The sequence below is a fragment of the Phalaenopsis equestris genome, unplaced genomic scaffold, assembly GCF_001263595.1.
Source record: "Phalaenopsis equestris unplaced genomic scaffold, ASM126359v1 Scaffold000297, whole genome shotgun sequence".
Lineage (NCBI taxonomy): Eukaryota > Viridiplantae > Streptophyta > Magnoliopsida > Asparagales > Orchidaceae > Phalaenopsis > Phalaenopsis equestris.
This window is the reverse complement of record NW_018164739.1, coordinates 3,724,126-3,731,040: the sequence shown is the minus strand read 5'-3', so window position 1 is coordinate 3,731,040 and position 6,915 is coordinate 3,724,126. Positions and strand designations below refer to the sequence as shown.

Here is a 6,915-nt window from a genome sequence, read left to right as displayed (position 1 = left end):
TTTTAAAGAATATTATATATATATATATATATTTATTTATTTAAAAAAAAAAGCCCAAGGGCTAATATATTAAAGATAAAAGTATACAGATTGGTTGTATGAGTGGGCCCAAAAATAGGCACCCAACCCACACGGTACAACACACTAAAAACTCAAAAAAAAAGAAATTGTACATATAAAAATCAAAAAATTCCAAAACCACCAGGGCGCAGAAAAAGTGAGGGTCATCCTAATTTAGTCATGTGTCTGTCTCAAGTTCTCGGAAGCAATCCAGCTAACAAATTTGTAAGGTGTGTACCTGAAGTAACCAAAATATCATCCATTAGATTCCTAAGCTCAAATAAATCTTCATTCTTCTTCTTCCTCCTGGAAGTGTAAATCTGTCATTCCTCATCTGAAGAATTCGTCTGATGAGGTGATAGAGTTGTAGCAGAAGGATTACCAATCGTTATACCCACAATAGGTTCTAGTAAATGTGAAGTATGGGTTGGCCTTACACCGGATAATTCCTGAAGATGGGGATTTGTGAGGTTCTCTTATTTATCAGTCTAAAAACTATCATTTATAGGTAATAGTCATTCAGTATTATTTTCAACTGGGCTTGAAGGTGTAGTTTGTCCAGCAGAGCCATACAGCTTCACATCAATCGCAGTAACAATAACAGTAGTGTCAGGAGGGGGTCCACAAGGGCAACAGAGACCTCCTGTCTTGTGGTAGTATCCTCCCCAGGTGTAACAGCTATGTCCAGAGCATTGGGGTTAGACCCATCTTTATTCACTTGAACCTTAGATTTCAAATTAGGATGGAGCTTATGACATTTATCAAGGACATCTTACAATGGGTACAATAAGGAGGTTTGTGTTCCATGACGATTTGTTGTCAATATTTATTATGAGTTGTGCCCCACCAGACTTCAGTAACATCAGACAAAGTAATATCCATTTCCACAAGTCTTCTGGTCACAAAAGGTCTAGCTAGATTGAAAGTGGGTAGATCTAGCTTCATAGGATCTTCAAGAATGACCCCAATAAAGTAGAGAACCTGATGATGAAAAAAGTTCAGCTTGAGACCAGGTAGACTAAACAATATCGGTACAGTGGGAGTTTCATGATTTGAGTCGAAATTAGTAGACCACTTGAGTGACTTCATTGACTTGTCTGCAATATTAAGATTTTTCTTGGAGAAAATCTGAGTGTAGTCTTCACCCACGATTTATTGAATCAACGCGTGTCTCTCATCCCTGAGTCTCACTTTCCACTTGTCTACAAGTTTAAGATCATCAACACTCTTCACTCCCAACTCAGACCAAAAAAGCAAATATTTTTCAATAAGAGAAAATTTGAATTTCTCCGTTAGAGTTGAAATTTCGAAGTCAGAGAAAAAGATTATTGTTTTCCCACCTTTTCTATTTTCATTCTTAACAAAAGGGTAATTATTACCATCACAACAATCTTAATAGCTTAAGGGGAATACAACCGCCGACTCCATCTGAGGGTTACCCACCACGTGGGCAAAGGAGGATTTGTCAGATTCAACCAAAGAGGAAGGGAGCGCCATCAGAGCAGAGAGATCCACCTGCTAGAAGGCTGACAGCAGACGAACCGAAGTTGTCGGGCAGGGAGAGGCGAGCGTCAAAACAAAAGAACGACGTCGACGCAGACGCGAGCTGCAACAGAATCAAATGCATCAAATGCGACAAAATCTAGCAAGACGCAACAGACTTAGACGCGAGTCGTCAGCGTTGAAGAGATGCAATAACGTCGGGACAAAGTAGAGAATGAGAAGCTAGAGTCGACGAAACAGAGGCGAGGTGCGAGCCCTCTCCTTCGAGCGACAGAATCTAATGTGATGGCAATCTATATTGGAAACACTAGCAGAGCTCTCGACCGCAGCCGACATCGTGAAAAAAATATATCATACAATGGGCATATTTTATTTTATTTATTTATTTATTGAAAGCCTAAAAACCTGTGAGCTTGATTTTTAGTCCACAAGTCAAATTCAAGTTAACTTGCCATTTCGTTATGTCAGCTTATCAAGAGTTTACTATTCTAGATAGTAAACTTATGAAGCAATTTATGTGAAGAGCTCTCATGACCAAGTTTATGAGGTAATTATTGTAAGAATGTTAAGTATCACGCCCTAAGATGGCCCCTCAAACTTGAACGTAAGGCTTGGATAATTTCTCACATATATGGAACTAGTAATTAAGACGAATCAATTGAGCCAATGAATTTTAAAGTTTTTCATTCATTCAGTTATAAAGCTTCTAATAAATATCAAATTTTATTTGCTTAAATATCAAACTTCTATCGTATACATACCTTAATGAGCATTTTACTTTTACATCAAAATATGGAATAATTTTCTTAAAACCCTACAACAACAACAACAAAGCCTTAATCCCACTACGTGGGGTCGGCTACATGAATCATTTTTCTCCATTGCGTCCTATTTAGTGTCATTTTTATTAGTTCTGGTAAATTAAGATCATTTTTATACAAAAAACCTAAGTCTTACTAGGTCTACCTCTGCCTTTCTTAACACAAGTCGAATCTGAAACATCTACTCTACTAATCGGATTATCAGATGGTCGACGTTTAAACCCTACTTTTAATAAATATCAACTTTATAATATTATTTTATGAGAAATTGTATCGGACTTAGAACTCTTAAATGACTTTTGTGACGCAGGGTGACGCTCCTACATTATGCGCAATTGTGAAAGGCGTGCGGAATACGGGGACGGGTCAAAACAATCTCGCTTTTCTTTTTTATGTTTTTTTTCCTAATATCATTCATTCATTTTTCAGTCATTTTTTATATATGTGTTGTATTAGGGTTTGAAAGTCAGTTTTTGACGTGATTTTGTGTAGGAGAGCTGACGACGTCCGTTTTCTCTCTTCGAGAGTTGTTTATGAGAGTTTGGTGGTCTTCTGATTGTATCTCTCTCTCTTGATATGGTGATTTTTTTCCCATCCCCTTTCACATCCTCTCTACGTTCCTCCTGGTCGCTCTCCATCGTTGCAGTCACTCCCAAAACAGCAACAACCAAACAGTCGTCGTTGTTTCCGCTACAGTTTTTCCTATTCTAGCCACCTGTCCTCACTATGGCCGCCCCAGACATGTACTTTGCTTTGTTTTAGGGTATGGGCTTCAGTGGGCCAGAAATTTTTTATGCTTTCTCGCCTCGATCAATTCTTCGATCAGGTTACAAAGATGTCAACAATCTTTGGTGTCGTGACCATGATCCCGATGATATACTCAGTATCTATTAGGATCGCGTGAATTCTCTCCATTCAAGAGGGTTTCTTGAAATAATCTTTGTTCGGAATGGCCTCTATGATTCCGGCCATTGTAACTCTCATAGGTGTGACTTCACTAGAAGGGAGTCGAAGTAACTCCTGACTTCTCTCTGATTTTCTTCGGACTATCCTTTTGTCATTGTTACTTCGTTCCTAGCAGAAAAGCTGGTCGGGAACGTTCCAAGGCTTCTTCTCAAAGCAATTTTTTGAGCTCCAACGATCGTCATGAGGCTGGCTTTGAAGCATCTAACTTGACTCTTGCGGTGCTGGATGAACTAGGACGGGAGTTGTACTCTTCAGCAGATATGTGACTTTAAAAGCTCCAGAGCTTAGCCAAGGTTTTTGGCTTCTTCAAGCCGAGCATGTATCAGAACGGTCCCTCGTGAAGGCCTTGAGCCAGAGCAACATGAGCAATGATAGGCTCCATATCTTGAACATCCAACATCTCCCATTGGAAGCGAGTGTTGAAGCTCTTGAGGCTCTCCGTAGGTTCTTGTCGGATCTTCAAGAGAGCTTGAGAGTTCATTTGCAGCTTTTGCGCATCGGGGAATTGAGTTGCAAACATGCGCTTGAACTCTTTGAAAGTGGTAATCATCCCTACCAGCAAATGGTTGAATCAGTGTAAGGTTAACTCCCTTAACGTTATAAAGAACAAACGACCCTTTAAGCCATCATTTATTCTAAGCAAACAAACGGCTGACTCAAATGAAGCCAGATGATTGATAGGGTCATATTTTCTCTTGTAAGACTTCAAGGATGGAATCTTAAACATCCTCGATTCCTCAGCATGTGTGATTCTCTTGAAAAAGTATTTTCTACCAGTTTTCTTTCTTTTTTTCTTTCCTGGTCTCTTCATCTGAATGCTCGACTGTAAATCTTCTCCTCTTTTCTTCTCTAGTCGAGGCTACGGCATTCTCTCCTTCTTCCAGATGATCAAGTTCATTTTTTCTATTCATTCTTGTTAAAGGATTGGGCCAAGAGATCTCCTTGGTCCAGCTCTCAGCAAGTTTTGCTTAGGTTGCTCATCTTAGTGAATCTTGTCGTAGTGGCTTCTGCCTGCGAGCCACAGATCTTGATGATCTTATTTGAATTATGGACTCATTTCGAGAATGAGATCTTCTTGCAGTTTGAATAAGAACTTCACACTCACTGTACTTTTCAGGATATTGAATCTTTTTAGGACGTGGGGTTTCGTATCGCTCTTGAGTACATAAAACCCTATAAAGATCCTATTTTTGTTGAGGAAATGTGGAATAAAGAGATGGTTGTAAGACCCTAGAGAGGTCTCAGAGATTATCTATTGAACTCGAGCCTCAAAAAAGCCTAAATATTAAGCTCATCAGAGGTTTCTGAGCTATAAGGTTTTGTAGAGAGAGATATTCTCACAATCTCAAGAAATGAAGAGAGTCCTCCAAGAGCAGAGTCCCTTTCACTTTGTTTGACTTTCCTTTATGCAAAGAGAGAAATTAATAAAATATATATTTAGTACTGTACGATCCCCATCTTTAGTGTCTTGATGAAAAAACTGTGACAAGAATGTCAGACGGTGCTTTTTTTTAATAAAGCCCAAAGGCTAATATATTAAAAGAAAATAAAGATACATATAGATTATGTGGAAGGGCCCAAGCATGGCACCCTTCCCCCACGATAACCACCACATACAAATGGTTCCAAAAAAAAAAATACAGAAAATTACAAGAGACCTAAAAAAAACAAAAAAATGCCAAAAAAACGTAATATCAGGTAGCTAGAGAGCGACCCAATTTTGTTTTGTCTCTACCTCTAGTTCTAGGAAAGGAGTCGGGTAATAAATTTGTAAGATGAGTGTCATTGCCAGTAGTGACCAACGTATCATCCAATAAGTTTCCAAGCTCGAGTCAGCCTCCAGACTTCTTCTTCCTCCTAGAATAGACTTGTCATTCATCATCCGAAGATTGGCTCGTCTAATCAGTGGATTGGTCTAAAGTGTGTCGTACATGTATCTTGGCATACCAGTTAATCCAGTTAATATTTGATTTAATTAAAAAAGCACTCTCATGTATCTTGGCATGTAAGTGAGTCTTCTTCAAAAAACAGTGAGTGGTATAAGCACTTTTGGTTTTGTACCTATAGTATGTTGTTCTTCATAAGGAACTGCGATGTTGGGTAGAGGATCGGTTTGCACATTCTCAGCAGGGATGGTAGGTGGGACAGATATGTCCAGAGTAGTGAGATTAGATTCATCCTTATTCACTTGATCTTTAGATTTCAAATTAGGATGAAAGTTATGACATTTATCAAGTGTATGCCCAAACATCTTACAATGAGAACAGTAAGGCGGCCTATACTCCATGACGATTTGTTGTCAATATCCATTATTAGTTGTGCCCAACCAGACTTTGGTAACATCAGGTAAAGTAATATCTCTTTCATAGAAGGCTTGGTTAGTTTGAAAGTTAGTAGATCTAGCTTCATAGGGTCCCCAAGTATGACCCCAATAGAGTAAAGAACCTGATGATGAAAAAAGTGCAGCTTAAGACCTGGTAGACTAAACCAAACCATACCGGTAAACCATACCGGTACAGTAGGAGGTTCATGATTGGGGTCAAAATCATGAAACCACTTTGAGTAACTTCATTGATTTACCAGCAATGCTGAGATATTTTTTGAAGAAAATCTGAATATAGTTTTCAACCATGGTTAATTGAATCAATACATTTCTTAATTTGAAATCATCAAAACTTTTCCTGATAACTTCCATAAGTGGGTGCCTCCACTGAAATTTTCCTATAAGTGCAAACTTGAATTTGTCAGTTATGGTTGAAATTTATAACTCCGAGAAAAAGAATGTTGTTTTCCCACTTTTTCTGCTTGCATTTTTAATAATGGGCAGTCACCTGTACCATCACGATATTCCTTATAACTTGAGGGAAAGACAACCGCCGTCTCCACCTGAGGAGTATCCACCACGTGAGAAAAGGAGGTTTTGTCAGGTTCAACCGAAAAAGAAGGAAGCTACATCACAGCAATTAGAAGCCCTGCCAAGTGGGTGAGGGCAGGAAACGAGCTGAAGACGGTCAGGAATCGAATCAGTGTTGTCGAGCAGACGAGCACGCAACCCCTTACCGTCTTCTGTTAGTGATCGAGGAGGAAGACGAAGGAGGAAGATGACCCCTTTCCCGTCTTCCATGAGATGTGAATCGGCGAAATCGAACAGAGATGATCTGTCAGGTTCGAATGTCGTAGACGCGAGCCGCAGTCGACGTCGAAGCAGCGCGTGCTGACGAAGACGGAGAGGACGGAGAGACGACGCCGGAGAAGAAGAAATGTGAGGAAAGGAAATGATCTTATGTGATAAGGGTTGCTAGGGTTCGTTCGACATGGGTCGAATCGAGCGTGGGAGACGACATCCTTGTTAGGATTCGACATGTCAGGCGGTGCTTTTAAAGATGGATGGACCTGCATTTTTTACTGGTAATGATTATCATCTCTATTAGTAGTATCTCTTTAGATGGGCTAGACTTTCCCTCATAGGTGGAAGGGAAGAATTCAGCCACTTCGGCAAATGGGCTCAAAGCCGCTTTTGTAGGTGGGCTCAAAGCCGCTTTTGTAGGTGACTTTAGAATACGCG

General features: G+C 39.7%; 1 protein-coding gene across 2 annotated transcripts in view; it reads left to right on the top strand.

The window, feature by feature from the left end:
- LOC110025404 (sacsin) overlaps positions 1-6,915 on the top strand; it is a 153,968-nt gene that overhangs the window by 115,944 nt on the left and 31,109 nt on the right. The gene's annotated exons all lie outside the window — the stretch shown is intronic.